Source organism: Onthophagus taurus, chromosome 11 (genome assembly GCF_036711975.1).
Source record: "Onthophagus taurus isolate NC chromosome 11, IU_Otau_3.0, whole genome shotgun sequence".
Lineage (NCBI taxonomy): Eukaryota > Metazoa > Arthropoda > Insecta > Coleoptera > Scarabaeidae > Onthophagus > Onthophagus taurus.
In genome coordinates, this window is record NC_091976.1 from 14,461,767 (window position 1) to 14,486,541 (window position 24,775).

The 24,775-nt window shown below is 34.1% G+C and overlaps 1 protein-coding gene across 4 annotated transcripts in view; it reads left to right on the forward strand.

Annotated features, from left to right (window-relative positions):
* The first annotated feature begins 4,994 nt into the window (after positions 1–4,994).
* The window catches only part of LOC111419487 (eukaryotic translation initiation factor 5), a 29,734-nt gene continuing 9,953 nt past the window's right edge, over positions 4,995–24,775 (forward strand). Inside the window, exons 1-3 of one of the 4 annotated variants that reach the window (XM_023052298.2) lie at positions 4,995–5,202; positions 5,460–5,592; positions 20,339–20,435. The gene's annotated coding sequence lies outside the window, so the exon portion shown is untranslated. Of the gene's footprint in view, positions 5,203–5,459; positions 5,593–19,332; positions 19,596–19,700; positions 20,071–20,243; positions 20,268–20,338; positions 20,436–24,775 lie in introns of those variants that run through there. The other 3 variants (XM_023052299.2, XM_023052300.2, XM_071200641.1) reach the window with 3 other exon arrangements.

Here is a 24,775-nt window from a genome sequence, read left to right on the forward strand (position 1 = left end):
TAATACTGACAAAACAGATTTAAAGCTTTTTATAATTTTGTTTGAAAGCTTTGTATAATTTCTTTATTTCTACGTCATCATGTCTGCTAATTTGAAATATGCCGTTACCAAGTAAATTAATGGGACCGTAAAATACATACTCTTCATCTACAACCGCGATGTCTGGTGTTTTCGGCCATACAAAAAAATCCAAATCTTGTTGTAAGAACTGAATTTTGTACTTTTTGCTGTCGGTTTTTTGAACAGTTTTGCCTATATACCATCTTTCTTCATAAAATACAGCGTAATATTTGTCAAACTAAAAGTATCAATTAGGTGAGATAAAACATTTAGACAAAAAAAAGAGTATCATCGATCTGATAAATTATTTCGGGATTAGCAGATAAAACATTTGTTGCGTCGTTTAGTAAAGAAAAAAAGTCTGTTATAAACAGTTGATTATTGTCAATATTGTCTCTTTTGCGTTTAGATCTTTCACTTCTTCCGTACTTTTCTAATTTCCATTTTGAAGAGCTAGTCTGGGGAGAATTATTACGAGTAACAATTTTTCGTGTAGGAACTCGTGTAAGGGTGTCAGTCGAGATTTCGGTCTTTGTTGGAGTTACACACTCGGTTACGCCGATTGATACTTCTGAGGAAACATTTTCTTTATCGGTTTCCGAGGTGGTTTCATTAAAGTAAATATTTTCAATACTCTTCAGACATTCATGATGAGATGTGTCAGTACGGTCAACAGGTGTTACGGAAATATTTTCTAGTATAATAACCTTTTGTGAATTATTTTCAACTGAAGAACTTGCACGTGAAGAACACGGATTTGGGTTCAACGTCAAATAATCAGTAATTGATGTTTCCCTGCTTTTACTTTCAACAATAGTTGCCGGTGCATTAATTTGATCGTTCGTATGCGCAGTAATATGTTTACTTAAAAAATGTTTATGCATATTAGCATATATCCATCTTGGTTGACAAGTGTCTTTTTTGGACACCTTTTGGATTTTGCAACTTTGACCATAAAAGCAAGTCACAGTGCAAGAAAAATGTTTATCTAATCCTTTTTGAATTTTTAGGCTTATACCATTACATTTTGATTCAAATATTAACCATTGTTCCTGACTAACTTTTGTTTTAAGCCAGCACTTAAGAGCTTTTAATATAACGCACTTTTCTGTTTCCTGATCTGTAGCTGCAGTCTCACTTAATGGTTGTGCTGCGGGGGGTGATAATGTCTGCTCAGAAATGTTTTCAGTTATGTCGGTTTGCGTAGACTGAGTCGATATTATTCTCTCGTATTTGGATTTATAAAATTTGAAAATTAAAACTATTTGTTTTTTCGTGCCAGATAGCAATTTAAATTGCTGCGGATTATTTTTAAAAATCCCGAAAAACAAATTTTTTTCTTCCAAAGTTAGTAATTCATGGTAGTCATTTCTAATAAATGCTTCTATTTTTTCTAGATCATTTTCGTCAATCGTGCCAAGCAGCACCTCATTATCAAATCCGCTAATAATAAGAATTTCCTTAACATTTTCATTTAATTGAAAATGTAGAAAATTTTCGGCCTCTTGAAAACAGCGATAGCGATTAGAATTTACGAGCGAATTTAGTACCATTGACTCTTCACGATATGTTAATATAAATTTAAATTTTAATATGATACTCATTCAATCTTACCTTTGAATGAAAACGATGCTTCTACTAGTAACAATTCACACACCCTTTATGAAACAGAAACTGCGCACCTAATACTAGATCTAGCTTGTTTATGGAACATCGTAACTTCGATCGTTAGATATCGTGTTTAATCGTGTTCGATCGTGTTTCAATATATCCCCAAATTTCCCTAAATAATTTCCCGTACTTCCCCAATAATTCCCCGTACTTCCCCAAACTTCCTCGATAATTCCCCGTAATTCCTTGTACTTCCCCGTAATTACTCGCATCTCCCCATAATTCCCCAGACTTCCCCATAATTCGTCGAACTTCCCCATAATTCCTCCACATTTCCCCTATTTTGTACACCTACTTCCCCAGCGGTTTACCCCTCGGTTCAAAGAGACGGGAAGGAGCTGGAGCCGGAGTCTTCTCGTACGATCTCCGACTCCACATATCTGAACCTCTAGGTAAAAGTACCACCGTCATACAGGCGGAATTAATCGCCATACATCTTGCCGCTGACGTTATTGTCAGATACAACTTGGTAGGTAAGACTTTTACAATTTATACTGATAGTAGACAAGCTATTTTGGCCCTGAGTAGAATAACAATTACTTCAGGACTTGTTATGGGTTGTCATCTGACATTTGAGAAGGCCGCAGTGCATAACTGTGTTATACTTCAATGGATAAAAGGACACTCGACTTGTTCAGGTAACAAGCACGCTGATAGGCTTGCCAAAAGGGCTGCCAAGCGAGCGCCATGTTCGCCTGAACCGATAATCGCTCCGTCCTTATCAACTCAGATTGGGATAATTAAAGATTTTACCCACAAAAAGTTTATGAACTGGTGGGATAGGGTTAAGGGCTGCCATCTGTCTAAGGAAGTATTACATTATCCTTCAGCTGAGGCAGCCTTGTCTTTCGTAAGGCTTGGCAGAAACGCTCTACGAACTGTAACGGGACTCGTCACGGGTCACTGTAAGGTAAACAAGCATCTTTATAACCTTAAGCTTGCTGTTAGTCCTCTCTGTCGTCTGTAAAGAGAGCGAGGAGACGGTCCGACACATCTTGTGTGAATGCCCCACTCTGCAAGACCTCAGAATGAGAGACTTCGGAGAGGAATGGCCGACCACAGATGGCATCAGGAACACACCTCTGAGCTGTATCCTAGCCTTCGGAAATTCCTTAGACTGGTTGATGTAGCCGGAGAGAGTGTAGGACGACGTACAAGAGGCCCGTTGGGGCCTAGGTGCTGTATGCGGAAGCATACCCTCCGGTTTCCTACATACATACAAGGCCGCCTTTACCAACTTTTTCCGTAGAAACTGGTGGAAACAACCTGTCAGTTATCTCGGGATTTCCCCCAGTACTTAACTTAAAACCAGCTAGAACAACTCTTAAAATTGTTCAAACTATTGAAAAAATTTCTCTAAAAATTAATATTATCTTTAAACTGGTAGAAACAACCGGTTTTTACGAAAAACGTATATTGTTTTCATACAATAAAATTTAATTTGTTAATTAAAAAAGAAATACTAAACAATTTTTATTATCAGTACAAGAAAATAAAAGAGGGGGAAATTAAATCAAAAATAGTGCTGAAATCCACCCATAGCGGACAAATCCAAAAATAACACTTGACGCGTTACCAATTTTTACTTAGCGGTTAGCAGTCTGGTATAAAATAGTCAATGCTATAACTTCAACAGAAACGTTTCTAGTGGTTTATATGTCTATGATTTCTGTCGGCTAACCAGAATAAAGTTATGAAGGTCTAGTTAGTCCTCTCGACAAACCGATGTCGCGCATGGACTGTGGTGTAGTCAATTTGTAATTAAGAGTTTATTCTTTTGTAAAAAAGTGTAATTATTTCAGAAATTTGGGGGGGTGACATGGCTCCTCCCTGCCCCTCTCTAGCTACTCCCATGACGGTTGTATAATAGTATATTAAAAAACAAGTTTCGTAAGACACGCTGGAAATGGACGAATTCAAGTTGAAGTTGTTTTTAATGAATGAGTGCTTTAAGTCTTATGAAACGTATTTTTATGCTATTTTTTGTAATTCGCGTTTTTATACTTTTTTTTAACAAAAATAAAGTAAATTTTGGCAATGTAGGGAAATAGGTATGTAGCAGTTGGTAACACCGGAACACTTGAGAATAGAAACTTTGAATTGACAATTAGAAACTGTCAAAACACAAAATATATTCACTTGAAAAAAATGTTTGATGTACACCTCCCAAAATAAGATAAATTGCTCAGAGTCAATGTCCTCATCATTGTGGCCTTGTATTCGATGTTAAGAACGTGTTTAAACATCCATAGACAAAAATTGTCACATTGACAACTAGAAAAATTAATGACCCAATGTCACCAACTTGAACTGGTTCCATAAAATGTTACTAAAATCTCATTACAGCATCGGATGCTGTAAGGAGTCTCATTTTGTTTGAGTACTGTTATAGCTTCCATTACCGTAGCGAATTACAAAAACAAATTTAATGCTATTCACAATATGATAAAATATATAGGTGTTCCATTTAAAAAAATCTACGTACTCTCCGTTACGCCTAAATGGAACATCCTGTATAAGGGAAAATAATTTTACGCAATAGAAAGTGGTGAGTCAAACAACTTTTGTATAAAACATTTTTTTGTTTCTCAAATGGTTTAGCAACTATCGTCCGCCGGGATACTAATACCTCACCCTGTATAAAATAAATCAAGCATAAGTAAATTGCCAAAATCATGAATAAGAAACGTCAAATTTGACATTTAAATAAATTTAATTTGATTCCAATAGTTGACGCTCTCCTTAGACTAAAAATCCAAATAATCAAGATATCATTAAATTTATATTATATTATTTAATAATAAGGCAGAGGTAATAAGAAATTCATAACATAACTTTAATTCAATACAATTCTAGAGATGTTATTAATATAGTAATAATTCACTTTTTCCTTTTCACAATTTTCATTTTTAATTTTTTTATATATTTAGAATAAACTAAACATTTCTTATTTTAACCACTTTTGGAGTTTTGTTATCTAAAAAAAAATTAAAATAATATAATTTCACATTAAATTAACACAACTCAATTATGAATTTACAGATGCCGTTGTTATCTTATCGTTCAACTCGACACAAGACAAACAATAAACTTGTTGAGGACGTTTTTTATTCGTAACAAATTACGTCAATGCGTAGGGAATGAGTGGTTTAATTGTTATTTATTTTTTACGATTAATTGTTAATTATTCTAGAACTTATAAATAGAACTGCGCCGAAGCACGGTGTGGCTCGGCGACGACGCTGTCGGCCTCTACAACACGTAATCGAAACCCCACTTTTTAATGGCGAACACCAGAGTGCAAACGTGTGACATCTAGAATTTTCTATTCTCGTTGCTTTCATTCGGTTTATTTCCCCTCCCGGATATAATTTCACATATCGTTTCTTTGAAGAACCGATTTCCCTTCCGTGTCAATTTAGTGCACGAAGAACGAAGAGTTTTCGGATTATTTGTGGCCACGCGGTGACGGTAAGAAAAAGAAACTTGTCAGAAAAATCTAGATTACAACCGGACGTGTACATATTACAATATGTTAATTATTGAAAATAATCTAAAGAATACATAATGTATACAATCACTTATACCGTAGTTTATCAATTTTATCCACCTCTTTCATTTTTAATTTTATTATTAGCCCTTTAATCCGTCATCATTGTAAAAGTGAACTTTGCTTCACCACACACAGTGCTATTATTATTTATTTTCTTTTTCTTCTTCCGTTACAGATTTTCAGTTGAAGACCTCATCGTCGTTCTACACGTATTTTGTATACGTTTTTAATTTTTGTTTTCTCGCCGGAGACCAAATCGTCGTCCTTGCGGGCGCAAACGTTTTATATGACTTTAGTAAAATACAAAGGTAAGTTAATCTATTACTAAAACATTATGTAATAATGTTATAATTATAAGAAAATAACTGAATAATGAATAAATTAATATTTCATTTAATAATGGATAGTTTTAAATTATCTATCTGTCATTTAATACTTCTATTATGTCATATGTCACTGCTACCAACTCAAAGTTTATTAAATTGAGTGTTTAACACAAAATCTTATCAATTCCTTAATTTTTATTAGATAATTTTAATGTTTTGTTTATCAATTTTAACGTTATAAGTATTTTTGTGAATAACAAAATTTATGAATGTTACATGGAAAATTTCTATATCTTAATCTAGATTACTAAGTTGTTAATAATGATGTTTATTCACGCGAAAAAATGCCTTTTAATCACTTTTGTAATTAGATATACTGGTATTTTCCTTATCTTTAAAATGATATTGTTACCACAGTGTCAACAACAAACCTATTTCCTTTCACATTTTATTCTCCACTTATATTGTGTAACCTAGATAAAGATATGATTGTGAAAAGTATTAATGTCACTTGAAGAAATTATTTTTTTGAATATGGTTTAAATTTGTGACCTAAATAAGGAGTCTTAGCTTAAAAAGCTTAACTTTTTATGCTTGTTACAGAAACTTTAACCTGTATTGATGCTTAAATTCATATTTTTGAGGTAAACATATAGGTGTTATTTAATATTATTAGAATTTTAGATGTGACTTAAAAAGGTTTTTTCTGAAACTGTTTAGGATAATAAAACGAAACTTTTTAAAATTACAAGGGTCCCCAAACGTTTTGATTATACAAATGTTGCACTTAAAACTCCCAGACCAAGTATTTCTAGAATGGGTATCTTAGTTTTGTCAGAAGTTGTTGTTAAGAGTATGTAAATTACTTCAGTATTTGAGTAAATATTATTTTTCATTGTAAAAAATAAAGGTGGCGTTGCAGTCAAAAGAAACTTTCCCTTCATTTTTATTAGGTGCAAGAGTATACAAAACTGTGCAACTTTCCTGATTAAAATTGATTTGAAAAACTTAGTAGTGTCAGATAAAAAACGCCCCAAGCTGTAACTCTGTCATTTACATTCCGATTTTTATGAGAGAGGCATCAAACGAAATGGTTTGATGAATACCATGCACCAGTCACTCGTATTAATGAAGTTGGGAACATACGTTTAATTCTGGATACTGTCACTTATGGCGTTGCTTTCGATTACAGAACCCATTTTGGCAATTTTTTGAGTTGTCAGTTTGACTGGTTTGACCAGGTTTGACATACTAATATTTTTGATTGCGTTGTATTGTGTACAGTGGAAGAGTTGCTAGCGATTTGAAGAAAAAGCGATTTGTTGTTGTTGCTTTATAATAAGTACGATTGATGCGGAAGCAGCATTGGATAAATGCAATAAAATTAAAAGGAAACGATGTGGTAAAAATAACAATAAAAAAATTAAAGAATAAAGTCTTTGTTATTCATTTAAAGACTTTTTAATAAACCCTGTACCAAATAATAATTTAATACCTAGTCATGTTTTTTTGATGTTTTTTAGTAAAACATTGTAAACGACAAAATTTAATGTGTTTAAAGTTTTGCACAGTTTGTAAAGTTTTGTCGCCAAGCAATGCTTTCGTAAAAAATCATCGATAAACCTTTCAAATAACAAATTTAATTTATATTTCCCGCCTGCCAATGATTTCAGCGCTGTAGGTGACAGTATCCAAAACTAATTGCGCATTTCAATCAAACGTTTATAGTTGCCCATCTATATAACAAATATATTATATCTTATCTATGATGAATACTATGATTCATGCTACAAATAAATTTTTTCCAAGGCCATCTTCAGTTCTAAGCAATTAGCTTTTGTTTTTGAATTTGCTCCATATAGTTTTCTTCACGTCATAGGATAGAGATTGTTTTTTTGAATCCATTGATGTACAATACATCCATTTTGAATGTAATTTTAGCAGAAAAAAGACACCTGTATATACAGGTTGTCACACAAAAACGCCGCAAGCTGTAACTCTGTCATTTACTTTTCGATTTTTATGAGAGAGGTATCAAATGAAATGATACAATGATTCATGCTACAAATAAACTTTTTCCAACGCCATCTTCAATTTTAAGCGATTATCAACTTTTAATTTTCAAATTGCTGGGTATGTTTGTCTTTACGTTATTGGATAGAGATTTTTTTTCTGAACCCATTGCTGAACAATACATTAACATTAATTGTAATTTTAGCAAAGAAAAACAATTAAAACATTATGCGAACATTGTCTTAGTCACATCTGTAATACTGTAGTGCAAGGGCGTCGCCAGAGAGGGGCAGAGGGGGGCCACTGCCCCCTCCCCCAGAGGTAGATTCGAAAAAAAAATTAAAACACAATAAATATACATCTCGAGTACTGAACAACTATCGAATGGGATGCCATATTTTGATCTGGAAACCAAGGAAGTTCAAGAAGTATTCCTCGGATTCGTCAAACTTGATGCTTTGGATGCGAAATGTATTGCAAAAGTAATAGATGAGTTTTCGGCAGAAGAAGATCTTGATACGGACAATGAGTTTAGGATTTGACGGTTGTTCGACGATGTCCGCGAAAGAAGGTGGTGTGCAAGCAATCCTACGCAGAAAATATAAAAAAGCTTTGTGCTTTCATCAAAGGAAGGTACCATCAAAGATATTATTACATTTTTTCAAGAATCAGTTTTGAGACGCAAATTGATATCAAATATTTCCAAGCTTTGCGAAACAAGGTGAAGCGAGAAACAGAAAAATATTAGTGTTTTTAATGAGAATTTTCCTATTATAATGGAGGCCTTTGAAACCTCGTCACGGGAAGAAAATAAGAATAAATAATGCGACTAGAAAAAATACTTATCAGCTCCATGCAGCAGCTTCTAGAGTTTCGTTTATTCTCAGCTTTATTTTGATAGCCAAATACTCGGCTATGATAGAACCTGTGGTAAACGTGCTCCAATCCGTAGCTTTGAATGCAGTTAAGGCATCCCAGCACATTAGAGTGCATTGAGTTGAGAGACAACAACATCAGAACAACCACCCAGCAGCAAGCCCCTCAGAATTCTGGCGGATGTCTTTAACAATACCATACTTAGACTCGATTATTAATTCTTTTGAAGTTCGCTTTTCTGAAGAAAACACCCCGTCATTTTCCTTATCTAAATTACACCCAGCTCAAATGTTAGACATGTCCCTTGAAGACCTCGTAGAAGCTGGTGAAGTCTTTTCCCAATTTTACAATTTATCAAATATCAACAACGAAATCGAACTATGGAAAAAACTATGGCAAGATAAACCTGACTCAAAAGAATTAAGTGTTGTGGATGTCATAAAAGATGCCGACATTTTTTTCCCTGAAACGAGAAAAGCCTTTATAATTTTGGTCACTTTCCCCTGGACTACATATACTGTTGAACGATCTTTTAGCAGCTTGAGGACAATAAAACCTGGCTTAGAAGCACTATAGCAGAATGTCGTCTCAATGGTCTTCTCATGAAGAATGTGTATAGGAAGCATATTTTTGAAAACTTTGAGGGTTTTATTAATAATCTGGTTGACCAATTTCGGAAGAAGCCACGGAAATTATGTTTTAAATAATTTGGTGTTATTTTTCAATTTTTTTGTCGTCCCCCCCCTGGCCCACTGGCTGGCGACGCCCTTGCTGTAGTGTGCCATGGACAGAAATAACGCGCAAAACTGATAACAGTCATTAAATTATATTTCAATGCCTGAAGCAGTTGTAAATGATTATTTTTTCCCATGGCACACTACAGTATAACACAAGTGACTTTAAGAGAATGTTAGGAAACTATTTTAATGTTTTTCTCTATTACAATTACAATTAATGTTGATATATTGTAGATTAATGGATCCAGAAAAAAACCTTTATCCAATAACGTAAAGAAAAACATACCGAGCAATTTGAGAATCAAAAGTTAATAATCGCTTGAAATTGTTCTTCGTTGGAAAGAGGATTATTTTATAAAGTTTATTTGTAGCATGAATCATAGTATTTGTGAAACCTTTTCGTTTGATACCTCGCTCATGAAAATCGGAATGTAAATGACGTTACAGCTTGGGGCGTTTTTTATCTGACACCCTGTATGGTAATATGCTAATAGAATTGAAATGGTTATGACGTGTGTTACATGGAAACTTTATATGGGGTGTCCCAAATTCGTTGTCCGCATAGGCTATCTTCGAAACTAAAAGAGATAGAGAAAAAGTAGCTTACATGTCATGATTTTTTTTTTCGAGAAATTGCCGAAGACTCCGAACAGCTGTGTCTTTTGTTTCTATCTATCGTCTTTTGTTTTCGCCCGATCGGCAGAAACTGAAAAATTTGCGAAAACGACAAACGCGAATATCTCACTTATTACCAAAGATGGAGTATTATAAATAAAACATTATAGTATAGGCAAATTTTTACGAGAATTCTCTTTAAGCAACTTTGTAATTTTTTTAAATGGAAACCATGGTTGGCAATGACCTAAAATAATTTGTTATTTCTTTTTTATAATAAATCTATAGTTTGTTGGGTATATTTCTTATAGTTATTGAATAATTAACAAAAATTCTTTTTATGCTGTCTAAAATCAAGGACAGTAGAATCTAACAGGACTGCTACATCCATTGTTGTTTTGTAGCCCAGTACGGGTTGGTTGCCCGCACTCTACGTCACGCTATTCGCCACGCCCAGTTATCTGTCATTGAGTTCTATGTGTTTCTATAAGGTTATATGATAGACATTAATACGTCTATTAATATGAATACGTCTACTATATAACCTAAAGACCTATAATAACCTCTAAAGATACACAGCAAACGCATAGAACACAATAACAGCTGACTGCGCGTGGTTAATGGTGAGACGTAGTGTGCGGGCTCGTTATCACAACAATGGATGTAGCAGTCCTGTTAGATTCTACTGTCCTTGGTCTAAAACTAATGTATGTATTTAAAAGTTAATGTTGCTATGCTGATAACCATACATACTATAATGGAAAAGAATGTATAATAATTGCCGAAGTGTATTTAAAAATTCGCTAACAACTCTGGCATTATGTGCTGGTGCTCCGTCATGTTGAATGTCAAAGTATAACAAAACTGAATAAAACTTTACAACGAATTTCGAAAATTAAGAAAAATGTAACATAATGGAATGCTGTATGTTATCAAATAAGAATACCTGGAAAGAATACAACCGCGTGCAAAAACCTTCAGCTGGTTAGCGGAAAATTTAATGGATTTTTGGTCCTCAACGAAACCACGTGCAAAAACATAGCAAAATGACCTGCAAGAGGATAAAGTCAATGTGTTGGATTCAGTTGCGATAAATCCATCAATATCTTGCAGAGAAATTGAACAAGACGTCTGACCCAAAAGCCGCTGCTCTCGAATATTAAATAAAGTATAAACCATACAAACCGCGGGTAACTCATCATTTACGTGCCGGAGATATCAATCTAAGATTGGAATTTTGTCGAAGATATTTAGAAAAATTGAATGCTTTTCTTTTTCTTCAAAATATCATCTGGACCGATGAAGTTCACGTTAGTAGTGCGGGAATATTTTTTCTAACAATGAACGTATTTCTCTGAATGTTCTCAAAGAAGACTCGGGTTCATTTGATGATGTGCCCTTTTAAATAATAGAATTTTGGCTTATAGTGTCTACCATGAAAACTTAAACTCAGGTAGATACCTCAATATATTAAGGCAGCACATTGAGCCTTATGTCAATAATTTGCCATTAAATATGTCTCAAATGACATATTTTCAACATAACGGAGCACCAGCACATAAAGCCAAAGTTGTTTGTGAATTTTTAAGTACAAACTTTGGCAATAATTGGAAACATTGTTTTCCATCATGTTTAGAAAGAACAAAGAATAGTTTTAGAATGAACAAAGAATAGTTTTAGAATGAACAAAGAGAACTTTTGCTAACTATTCAATAACTAAGAAATATACCCAACAAACTATATATATTGAATTAAAATTAGAACTAACACTAGAAACTTTCGGGTTCAAACCTTTTCTTAAAAGACGCACGGCAAAACCCGAAAGTTTCTAGTTTTAGGTCTAATTTTAGTTCAATTAACACCGGTCGTGAAAACCTTCGTACTTAAACTATATGTATTTGTTATCAGAAAATAATAACGAATTATTTTAGGCCATAGCCAACTATGGTTTGTATTTAAAAAAATAAAATTACTTGTAAAATCTTGAAAATAAAGCATAGAAAAACAATGCACCTGCATTCATCGTAAAAAACCCATACAATGTTTTAATTATAATACTCCATCTTTGGTAATAATTGAAATATTATCGATTTCTCAAATTTTTTAGTTTTTGCCGATAGGGTGAAAACAAAAGACGATAGCTGTTCGGAGTTTTCGGCATTAGCAGTTTCTCGAAAAACGAGATCATGACATGTAAACTACTATTTGTCTATATCTTTTAGTTTCGGAGATAGCCTATGTGAACAACGAATTTGGGACACCTATACAGTGTGTCCCCGGATAGATGAAACGACTCTTATGAAACGTAAAATTTTGTCGATATTAATTGTCATTTTTTGGGGTTTAGCCCTGCTTGGTTAAAGACTAATTTTGAACATATTTGAAGTTTTAAAAAACAAGTTAGTGTTGACACTGAAGCGAAAACTCCTTGTGTGTCAGGTAAAGTACCTTTTCTGTTTACAGTATGCCAATATTTTACTATGAAATTTTATTCAGAATGAAAAGTTAACGTAAATTTTCGGAATCATCGGCCTACTTTGATAAAACCCATTCTTCATTATTTTCGTCAATAGTATGTTATTACGATTTTTGTTTTGAAATTCAGATTGTTCGGGAGAAATAAACAAACCGTTTTTAAAATGTTCACAAAGAATTAAGTGTTTATTCGCCCACAGAACAAAACAGTTAATGATAATTAACAGTTAATAAGTTTCATCATTTTTTTTTTCTTATAGTGAACACTTCCTGTTGTAAGAAATCTTTTGATTAAACGCCACCAAGTACTTCTTTTAATTTCAGTATTTGGAATTTTTTTCAAAATATATAGCAATATTATATTGCTACTGTATAATATATTACTTTATTGTTATTTTTAGCAATATTATCAATATTTATCTAACTTTTTCCTCTAATGTTAACATTGTATTTAAAAAGCAATTTTGTTTTTCCATGGCAGTCTTTGTTAAAAATAAAATGTTTTGTTATGGATTTATATCAAAGTAGGCCGATTATTTTGAAAATTTGCATATGGCCATAGTTTTTCATTTTGAACAAAACTTCTTACAATTAGTAACACTTTCACGTACGCTAAACAGAAAAGGTACTTTACCTGCCACAAAAAGAGATTCTTTCACTGTCAGGCTGACTTGTTTTTTAATAATTGAAAATATCTTCAAAATTAGTCGGGCTATCAATTCATCCGGGGACACACTGTATGTAGTTTGTTGGGTAAATTTCTTATAGTTATTGAGTGGTTATTGAGTAATTAACAAAATTTTTTTTTGTTCTTTTTAAAACAATTGTAGGTATGTATTTGAAAGTTAATGTTGCTGTGGTGATAGCCTGTAGATTGTTTATTATTTTTTTTTGTTAATTTATTGAGTAATTTTATACAATGAAAAGTAATAGTACTTAAAAACTTAAGTTACTTACGTACTTTAACAACTTCTTACAAAACTAAAATATCTCAATCCATTCCAAAGGTACTTGACCTGAGAGTTTTAAGTGAAACACTTTGCATATCAAAATAGCACAACCAATCATATTGACATGTGAGCTTTATTTTGACTAATCTAGTTTAAAATATGTTGATACGCTATTGTGCATAAACCACATTACAGTTGTTGTTGCCAGTAACACATTCTTGAAAACTGCTATAAACTTCCCCGGAAAGTATTTGATACAAATTCTTGTCCTATTTGACCTATTTTCTATAGTCTTATTAGTTGTATTCTACGCAATTCTTATTTTTCTGCTAGAATTATCTGTATTGTTTTCTATCATGTTTAGCAGAAATTTGCAATTCCACAATTGTGAGTGTATTTTGCCAACTCAATCTCCAACTTATTGAAGTTTGCCTGTTTCATGAATACCTTGAAGAATTATTTGGGACTGTTAAATTGTCCCGTTGTTTTGTTGTGGTAAATTATTTACTGTATAACTGCCTTCATGTAACGTATTCCCATTAACAAATTCATACATATAAATTATCTCGACGTTTTGATGAGTCTTGTTGTATTGTTGATTAAACACCGTTTGAATGCAGTTAATAACTAGACAGTCACGTTGCTATTTTTTATTTTAATTAGAGGTGATTGTTAGAGGTGTTTGTCTTGAAGATTTTGTTTGTTGGTGTATATTAAAGATATTTTGTTAAATATGTAAAAACAAACTAAAAAAGAGAACTCAAAGATGGAAATACCTCGCACACAAGGGAATTTTGCCAGAATCTAAAAAGGCATAGGAAAGAATTTAAACTTTGGACACCAATGTGCTGGGATAAAGAGGGATGAATTAATGAAAACATGTATGGTTTACTATAAAGAAAAACTGGGAACAGAACAAGAAAACGAAGCGAAGAGATTTTGCTGAACTATAGCCACCAATATATAGTGAAATGATGGTAGCATTGAACAAACTAAAAAACAATAAAACGCCAGATTCGGATAAGATCTCCGTAGAACTGATAAAAGATGGAAAGGATTAGCTGATGCAGGCGCTTCAATAACTTATCAGAAAGGTATAGACATCTAAGCGAATACTTGAAGAATGGAACCTTGGCATAAAGTTCCATTATACAAGAAATCTGCATTAAGAAAACAAAATGAAACAACACCATGATTCAAGGGTTAAATGAAGGGTTGCGCCGTAGTGATGCAATATCAAACATATTCTTCAACACTGGTAATTGAGAAGGTCATACAGTTTTTGCTGATGATGTTGGAATCATTGCAAGGTAAAAAAGCGATATGTTGGAAGCCTTCTGCTTACTAGAGAAAGCAGTACACAAAAGTAGGCTAAAATTAAACCCCAATAATACAAAATATTTGCAAACCCATCAAAAAGACTCAAACAAAACTTGCCCATAGGAAAGCCGATATAGAAACTGGAGTAATTTACATCCCTGAGTTGACTGATCGTTTTGGATAACAACATCGCCACAGAGAACAAAGGAAAATTCTATCCAAGAAAATGTGTTACGATCTATGACCCAATTAAGGTCACTTTGACAAGAAAAACAAAATGTCAAATCTATAAAACCTTAATGCGGTTTGGAGATATGGATCCAAAACTTGTATAATGTCCAAGTTACGATTGCTAGCGACATTCGAAACAAAAATCGTCCTACACATGTTTTGCGGTGTGATGAAACTTGGCCAATGGGGATCCAGATATCATTAAATTCGTAGAAAGCGGCCGTATGTATTTTAAGGGTCGTGTGGATAAAATGAAGGACGAAGAAAATAGGCAGCGGTTGGAAAACATCTTGAAGGCTACAGTACCATAGAAGCAAGATGCGGAATAGAAAAGAATAGCGGACGCTTTTAGGACAGATAGACGAGAGAAGATTTATCTGATCTCCTTCTGAGATACCCGGCCTGGATCCAAATCATTGCACGATCTACGTGAGACACCATTACCTGAAAACTCACATAGCAATTGTTTGGATTTTTGGAAGATTTTACGAACAAAGTTACAATATGGCAAAGTTGGGCTCCCGGACTGATGTGTACTTTACTTCACTTCTACTATTTTATATTTCTTAATGATCAGAGTGAATTATGTTTCGTATTATTGATTATTATGCTTTTTGTAAGCGAATCATGATTCGCCTGAGGAATAATTTCTAGCCGAATCCAAGGACATATTATAAAATATGATCGTTCACTTATTCAGAATATAATTGACCTACTCTGTGAATATCGAATATTTCACACCGGTCACATTTTGTTTTCACTGCAAGCGGTCACATTTACATTCCATCCTCACCGATGTCTGAACAAATGTTCTGTGTTCAGAATTTACTCCATGAACACAGCTCATATAATAACACAATATTGTTATTAATTAGGAGAATTGAAAAGTAAGCGAGATTATTTTCAGCGCAAAATGTGATGTATTCGATTCTATCAAGATAACAGGCAGTGGCAGAAAAGTCAATTACTACGTTAAACTAAACAGTTTTAACTTTTATTTTTAATAAATGTCAAACCAAGACCAAGCGAGATCCATACGAAAACTATAGTTGAGCTGAAATTTTATGATGCATCGTCATATTTCGGTTTAATACAATAATATTATCTGATCAATTTGGTGTTATAAACCTCAAGCAAGGAGTCGACGTCGTGACTCCTTCCCAAACCAAAAAAAAACTAAAAGATTGAGGTTCAGACATTCTCGTATACCATAAGATATTGCAGTTACGATCAACCTATCAGTTTGGAAAGTATTCGTCAAACAATACTCTTATAAAAAAGTAATGGGTATATAGAGAAAAATAGTTTTTGTTTTTGAATTGTGCGATATGTATATACCACGTCCAGATATAACGTCCAGAAGATGACAGCCATTAGCAGCAACAGTTGGAGACGATCTCCGAAGCTAACTTCTTTAATAATCTATTTCCTGAGTTTTGTTAGGGTTTGAGGCTGAAATTCATACATCTTTTCCTTCAGATATCCCCACAGAAAGATGTAATATATGCTCAAATCTGGTGACCGTTTAGGTCAGCCCACATCACCCTTCAGAGAGACCAGACGTCCGGGAAAACTTCTCTAAAAGCTGTCAGTAAATTTCTAGCTGAGAGCTGTAGTTCCGTCTTGTTGGAACCTCCGTTCTTTTCTACAGGAAATTTCGTAACATTGCCATATATGTTGTTGAATTCACTATCACAGTAACGCTCTCTTCCTGGAAAAGGTTTAGGTCTATAATAGGCCCACACTGTTAGTTTAGGGTAATTTAGCGGTCTTGAAAAATAATGAACATTTTTGCGGTTATGATCAGTCCAGAGTGAAAATTTTGCTCTTTTATAGCCCCAGTGAGGTGAAAATGCACTTCGTCGCTGAAGAAAGCTGTGTCTAGAGTAATTTAATTTGCTTTCTTAATGGAATATATTGGATACTAAATGGGGTGATCGATGAAACAGAAAAAGTAAATATGCTCATTATAGTTAATGGTGATATGACTAAAATATACAGTTACATACTTCAACTTATTGTAAATAAATATTTAGCAATGGTACTGATGTTATTACGATAATCAAGCACTCAGTTCTCATTTTATGTGGGGCGGCTCTCATATTTCTGCGTCTCGACATTCTGTCCTGGGTTGTCGGTTCAGACGCTTTCTTACAACATAATGTTCGTCTCTGCACATAACGTGACCGTACCATAGCAGGCAACTCTCCGTTAGTTTTTTAGTTACAGGGCGGCCACCTTATTTTCAGTATTCTGTCCCATATAGCATAACAGGTCTTACCGCCATCCTGCACAATTTACTCTTTGTGCGAATAGGCATATTCAGGTTCCATAGCAATCCAGTTAAGAATCGGCATTTCTGCCAGGCCATGTCGAGTCTATGCTCCACGTCAGCTTCTACATCCACGTTATTAGAGATCATAGATCCCAGATACTTAAATTGTACGACTTTCGGAACTGATGTTTCATCAGGCTAATAGATGGTAGCCTTAACCAAAACCCTATTCCAAGTGCTCCATCTTTGATCTGCTCACCTTGAGTCCCGCACATCTATAGTATTGATCCATAGGGTGAGTGTGCTCTTAAGCTTGGTTTCAGTTTTCGCGATAAGAACTGTCATCCGCATAACGTAGATTCCAGGGTAGTGGTTTTAGGATGTCTTTCGTAATCAAGTTCACCACAAGATTAAACAGTAGTAGGCTAAGAGCAGAGCCCTGATGATGAACACCTACTTTCTCTTTGAATTCTTGGTTGAGACTAACCGGGGCCTAACTATATACATATCTTGTATTAAATGTATGTAACATTCAGGAAAATGTTGTGCTCTGAGAGATTGATAGACAATCGAACGCCTTCTCGTGCTTTGTGAATATTAAATATAAATCTTCAAATTTAATACCGAATGAAATTCCTAACCTATATTTGACAAGGTAAAATAGCTTTTAATTTTAATTGTATTTTATGATTCTTTTATAATCCTTATAGGCCCCTGATGATGGCTTAAGCCGAAACCGGTAGAGTCAACAATAAATAATATATTGAAGTATTAAATACAGTTTTATTTTTCAAACATAAAACACCAATATGGATGAAAACCCCTTTACATATTAAATCTTCTTTGTTCAGGCGGCGCTTTTTCGTTAATATTGTAACTTCCTGTATTGCATCAGTTATTGATTTGAATTGGATCTAGTTATTAAAGGGCTAAATTTAAGTAGCTAAATCGCCACGATTCTGGTATTGACCTGATCAAGAGTATTTCATTAAATAGTCTTGTAAGCCATTCCAATCCAATAGGGCCAAGCGTATTCCACACTTCTACTGGGATCTCATTGGGGCCCACAGCTTTACAGTTTTTTATCTCAGTCACAGCTGCCACCTTCTGTTTATGTCATTGTTAGGAATTTTTGGGTCTTACTTTTGATGTATGAAAAACAAAAAATATATATAAATTTTCGGAAAGGTTACAAATTTTCAAAAAATCCAACTCCGCAATATCGTCTTGACTATAGAAAGATTGTTTCGTTGTCTGTCAAGTTTTATTTCATTTTATTTCTGATGGCATCCCTTATCTTTTCCTTCCACCTGGTTGGATCTTTGCTCCATATAACAAACAAAACATACGCTGATCTTGTATGTTTCAGTATCCTTAGTAATTCTTAGCCATTACTATGAGTGTTAAACATGTTCAAGAAATAGGAAGCACGATATATCTCAGTCATCACTAAAATTGATAGATCCGTTTTGAGTTTCATTTTAATTGTATTAATTATTGTATCATTCTTTACTATATACAGAGTGTTCTGTAGGTCGTGACACAATTTTAATCACAAATACTAGAGTAAAAATGACGACGATTCGTGTAAAAATGTTTGGTGGCTGAGGTATGGGCCTTTAAAGATATGACATTTTTCAGCATCTTTGTCGCCACTACATAAACATTATTCTTTATTTGTACCAAAATTCAAATTTTGTAATCTACATACCAGTTAAATGAATCGTTAATTTTCATTCCAAGAATATTTTTCTCTTTCACAATAATTAAAGCCTCATTACTCGTAGTTTTTTACCTCACCAAAAGGAATGTAGTTGTAAAGAAACCGTTTCTCACTGCAACATTATGAGCTGTTCATAAACTATTTGAATTTTTTAAATAATATTCTTATCTCAACATAAAATTTTCGTAATTTAATGAAAAAGAAAAAAACGGAGATGTAACTTTGTTAGGAATCGATGAAGATAATAAATTTAACTTAAAGAAAAGTTAGGCAACTTGACGAACAAAAAAACGAACCAAAAAGACTATGCGTTAGATGCGCGTCACGATCGACCGGAACCAAGAGGGGGCGGCTGCGCGGATTCCCCCCAGTTGAAATCCCGGGCGCATCCTCCCGCCCCTCGAATAGAAAGCCAAGGGGGGCGGCCGAGTTGAGAATCGTGAACGTCGTCGTTTTTGGTGCAGTGCATCTTTCGGAGGGCTCGCTAGACGCCGCCGACGACGACGGCACCGGGGGCTCATCTCGATGCTGTTGCTGCCGCATTATGACCTGCGTCCTCCTTCTCAACCACCACCGCCGTCAACCAAAAATCGACATCATCCCATCGACCACCGAAACTATTATAATTATTACCGACGTAATCATAAATCGGAAAAAGGGGGGCAAAAATTAAATTTAAGAACGGGGGACACGAACCATATGGGAGGAGGAGCCGTCGCCGGTATTTCTACGGCGGCTCACTTTAAAGAGGCGTCATTACGAATATTAAAGTGAGTGAAGGTTTAAAAATGGATCTATTTAGATGAAATTTAATAGTTTTTTTGTTATTTTTTTGACGTTGATTCAGTTAATCAAAAAAAATGTCATTGCTACAGTGAGTTACTTTCCAACATATTTCTAAAGTACAAATGTAGAGTTTCAAAATTAAAAAATTTGCGATTCGAAAGCGCTTCGATGATTCGATGTACCGTCCAGATCAAATGCTGGTAGTAACGAATGCAAACGACGACGAAGACGACATCCGGAAGACGAGCGAATGACGTGTTGTGGGGGGCGAACGAATAATGCGCGTTGGCAAAACGGATAAGATAAGATCGTTTCGATAATATACATCAAATGATTCGAGGAAAATTCTTTTCAAGAAACTCAGTGTGTTCATCAAAAGAAGAAGGAATTAATTTTATTACTCCCCATCTCTATGGAATACTTTCTTAATCAGTTTTGGAAACTTCGGAATGAAATTATGTAACGTAAACTAATCTGCAAGTTTAAAATAATTTATAGGTTATGTAAAAATGTAGTAGGTTTTGACTTTATGTCAAAAGATTTTTTTGTTTTTTCAATCATTAATTTCTTGTTTGTGACATTAATATTTATTGATGACAAGTGTAATATGTTGAAAGCCTCCGTAACACATGGAAAACTAATAATTATTGTTCAGAGTATGATTAGAAAATTGACCACTTTTTCTTTGTAATTTTCATTTGTTTATTTTGATATAATTTATTTTCAGAGACATCATTAATCAGAGGCATCGTTGGGAGCGCTGGGCCTGGGCAGAAGACGGAGGGGTGCATGAGTTCACAGAGACAACCTGTTACATGTTATAGGTATACAACAAAAATATTTTAAAATTTGTTATAGATTTATAATTTTATGATTCTTTAAAAACAACCCAAACGTTACTAGTAAATAATAGCCCAAATATACTAGAAGTTAAAATTAGAAGATGATAATCAGTGTTAATCATATCTTACTAGCTTGCTAAGATAAATGTATCCTATTTATGTCGTTTTTAACGTATTATATATTTTTGAAGCTTATTGGTTTCAAAAAGAACTTATTGATCAAAAAAAGTTTTAAACATCTAACTTTAATTCTTTGTACTACCTAGATGCGACAGATCCAAAAGATCAGATACTTTGTAAATGTATGGCATACTATTTATTAGCACTTAATCAAGTGAGTAAACATTAATGTATGGCCCAGTGGGGGATTAGGCGCGTTTATTTTCATTAGAAACAAATATAAATTTGGAGATTATGTACTTTCATACAAACGATCTGCATTTACAATTCCTATTAGGTTTTTCTGTTTTAAGTCTTATGATAACAAGAACTAACTACATTCACATTAGATGTATCTACATCTAATGCTGTATCATCTAGCTCTAAGAAGCAATCAAGAATATAAACACTAAATGATGACATAAGATTTAAAATCATATCTCCATTTGGTATGAGTTTGGTCACAATGTTCTGCTAGAATAATTGAGTTTTCATATAATGAACACCTTTCAACCAGCTTTTATCAACCAAGCATCCCATCCCAGCCATTGCTCTTGTTTCCTGCCTTATTTCACTGTATGTTAGTACATTTTCGTTTGGTAGTTTATAAATTCCATGTTTCTTCGTTTTTGTTTCTGTTATTCCCATTATATCAACTTTGTGCCTATTTATTTGTTTGCGTTCTTAAGGATTTTTTACTTTACACTTTCCTACTTCTGCAGTACTTCATCAAGTGTTTCGTCTGTTTCTTTTTCGGTCTCATTTTCGCTATCCTCAATGAACACAATATTGAAGGGGCATTATTGTGTTCTTATCACATATATATATCTCTCTCACTTCCTAATACTTGCATTTTGTAATGTTGTTAATATCTTATCTTTAATTTCTTAGATTCACTTGTCCCCATCTTCTCATTTAACGACTTCATACTTCTACTTATTTGTTGGAATATCTTTTCTATTCTTTACATATTAGTCATTTTTATTTTATTTTGTGCGCTTGGTGTAACTTGTCACCCAACAGGTTAACCGTTTGGGTGTAGACAACTATCTTTGGCTTGTAGTGTTAGATGTGTATACAGTGCTTGTTTAAGTATTAATCATCATAATACCATAGTGCAGATCTGAATACGCTGAATAGATAACATGAAAGTATTTTTGTATCAAAATTTCCTTACAAAATTTCTCTTTTTTTAAATATTCTTGTCTAAGTTTAGGTCTAAATCAATATTTGTAGCATGTGTATACGCTGTTATTTAACAAACAATGATAAATGCCACTGTGATACCTTTGGGGTTACTAATGAGGCCACTTATTAACTTTCTTGAAGGGTGCTTCCACAGTTTGTGCGTGTCGGTGATAAAGTGTAGTTTTTTTAATGTGATAAGTACGCATTTAACAAATGTTCCATAATCTTGGCTATAAAAATACTGGTTTCGTTAGCTAATAAAAGTGCGGGAAATATGCTTCAGTTCTGATTTGGAGATAGAGGGGAAATTGATGAATGCGATGAGGATGTTCCTGCTAATTCAGATAATAACAGTGAAAGGAGTTTCATTGAAGTGTATTTCTGAAAATAATTATCTATAATGTATCCAAAATCATAAAAATTTGTCAAACCAATAAATTATTTTTGTATGGCAAATAAAAAATAAATTTCCGAAACGTAATGCACCAAGTATCATAGTAGCAATAGTAATAATAACAAGCTCTTCGAACAAACATCCAGATTACAAATATATTCAATTGCCTCTTTTATCGCAGCTAAAAAATCGGATGGGTTGCCACTGTAGGATCCAATCTGCCATTGCTCCACTAGCTGTTTAATAGTTTGTCTTTCAACGCCTCAGTCGCAATTTGGAGAGGATATTTTTCCCCACCTGAAGAGTAAATCGGAGCACCTTCTGCAGCTCGTCCTTATTTTGTTGAGTGTTGCCCAGATTCGTTTTGGTTGTCCGAAACCCTCTGACTACCTTGTTACACATGGCATACTCCGGGGTTGGTAGGCGCTGCACTGTTCTCCCAGCCTTCTCTCTAGCGCTCCATTATGTTGACGTCATTTTCGATTAGAATTTTTACAGTTTTTAGAGGGAAGTTAGTTCTATCTTTCTATACGACCCCACTTTATGCGGCAATCTGCTATAAGGGCCTTCTTAAAATATACCTCTATTTCGCTTTACGGCCTAAACTCGATAATTCTAAAATTATTGACATTTGTAAGCCCTTGGGACTACCGAAATCTACAGTTCGAACAATTCGCAACAATAAGAAATACATTAAACTACATTCATAGTCAGCTGCTGAATTATTAATAATCTGGATTGAAGGCAATCACGAAAAATGGTGATGAGGCAAATGAATATCCAGAAAAAAGCAATATCTATTTTTGAACGTTTGAATAGTGAAGAGACAAATGATGGTCCAACAATGAGTGAAAAATACTTGGCAAGCCGCTGTTGGTTTGAAAAATTCAATGGGCAACATAACTTGCATAACATTAAAATGAAAGGTGAACATATTGAAAGAGGTGGATACGATGCCCAATAAATTTTTAATGTAGATGAAACGGCTGTATACTGGAAAAGAATGCCTGATGGAACATTTATTTCCAAGAACGAAAGAGCTATGCCGGAATTTAAATTATCGAAGGAACGATTAACGTTTTTGCTTAGCGCAAATGCAGTTGAAGACTTTAAGTTCAAACCATTTTTAATATATACGTCCGAATATCCAAGAGCTCCAAAAGGAATAGATAAGCCTAGATTACCTCTTGTTTGGAGATCGAACAAAAAAAGCTTGTATGTTAAAAGCCTTTTTCAAGATAGGTTCAATAACTACTTTTGTTTTGAAGTGGTCGGAGGAACAATTTGGATTAAAAAATTCTGCTTCTCTTGGATAACGCTCTCGGACATCCCACCAATACATCGGACCTGTCTGAAGAGAGATGTGAAAATTACAACTAAATACAACCACCCTGATTCAGCCAATGGATCAAGGAGCAGTAGCAATATTCAAAGCAGAAAACGTTTCGAAAACTTGTTAATGAAACCGATAGCAAATTGTCAATTAATAAGTTTTGGGGTACTTCAATATGCTGTAGACAATATTGGCGAATCATGGAATGAGCTGAAATCAACAACATTAAACCGCGCATGGAAAGAAATTTTGCCCGATTTTGTTAGTCCTTCCAGAAATTAGACAAAACATATTAAGTTTAGCAAAGAAAGTTGGTTTTGAAGATTTGGAAGAAAATGATGACGTGAATTTGTTGGGATGCTGATTGCCAGCCACTTTCGAATGACGAGTTAATTGAACTTGCAGACAACGAAATAGTTTAGGCGTAAGAAGAAATAATTGACATCACAATCCCATAATTGACTTTAAAAAAGTTATCCTTCTTCAAAATGATCCCAATAAAGAGCGCAACGTCAACGTTTCTCGTGGTATCACCGCAGTTGTAATGTGCTATCAGGAGTTGAAAAGAGAACTGGAAAGGGTTGCAAAACAAAACACTTTGGACAACTTTTCAATGTTGGTCTACAAACAACAACGGAAACTGAGATACTCCGCAATTCCTTTGAACCAAAATAATTTTATTTTACGGTTTTTATCAGATTATTACTTCGTTTTTAGATTATTAGTTATCGTTTATTAAAATCTGAAAAAATTGAAGTAATTACATAACTTCACTTGAGTTTACACATATAGTATGTACCTACATGTACTTTTGTTATACGCCATTTTGTTGTACGACCCACTTTCAGGTTCATGTTCTCGATGGGCGTATGGAGGAGCTATACAGGTGTCCCGTATCTTTCGCATCAGAGCATTATACGGTTGTAATAATTTAATAATGTATCCTTTATTCTGAAGCGATCTTTCTAATAAAATTTTTCCGAAGTGTTTATAATAACCGAACGGGAACTGTAAGTCTCACTTCACGGAACTATTCACGTCAATAGCGCAAAAAGTTTATTTCTTTTTCCGTGTCGAATCTATTGGCGAGTACACGTGCGGACTACTTTAGAACGGCGCGGTGGACCGGCCGGGGGTGAGACCGATTGCCCGAGTGTGATTTACGATCTCCGAAGCTTTTCTTGAATTGCTATTGGAGGAAAAACAGTTCGTTTAAACAGTTCCCGTGCGGTTATTATAAACATTACG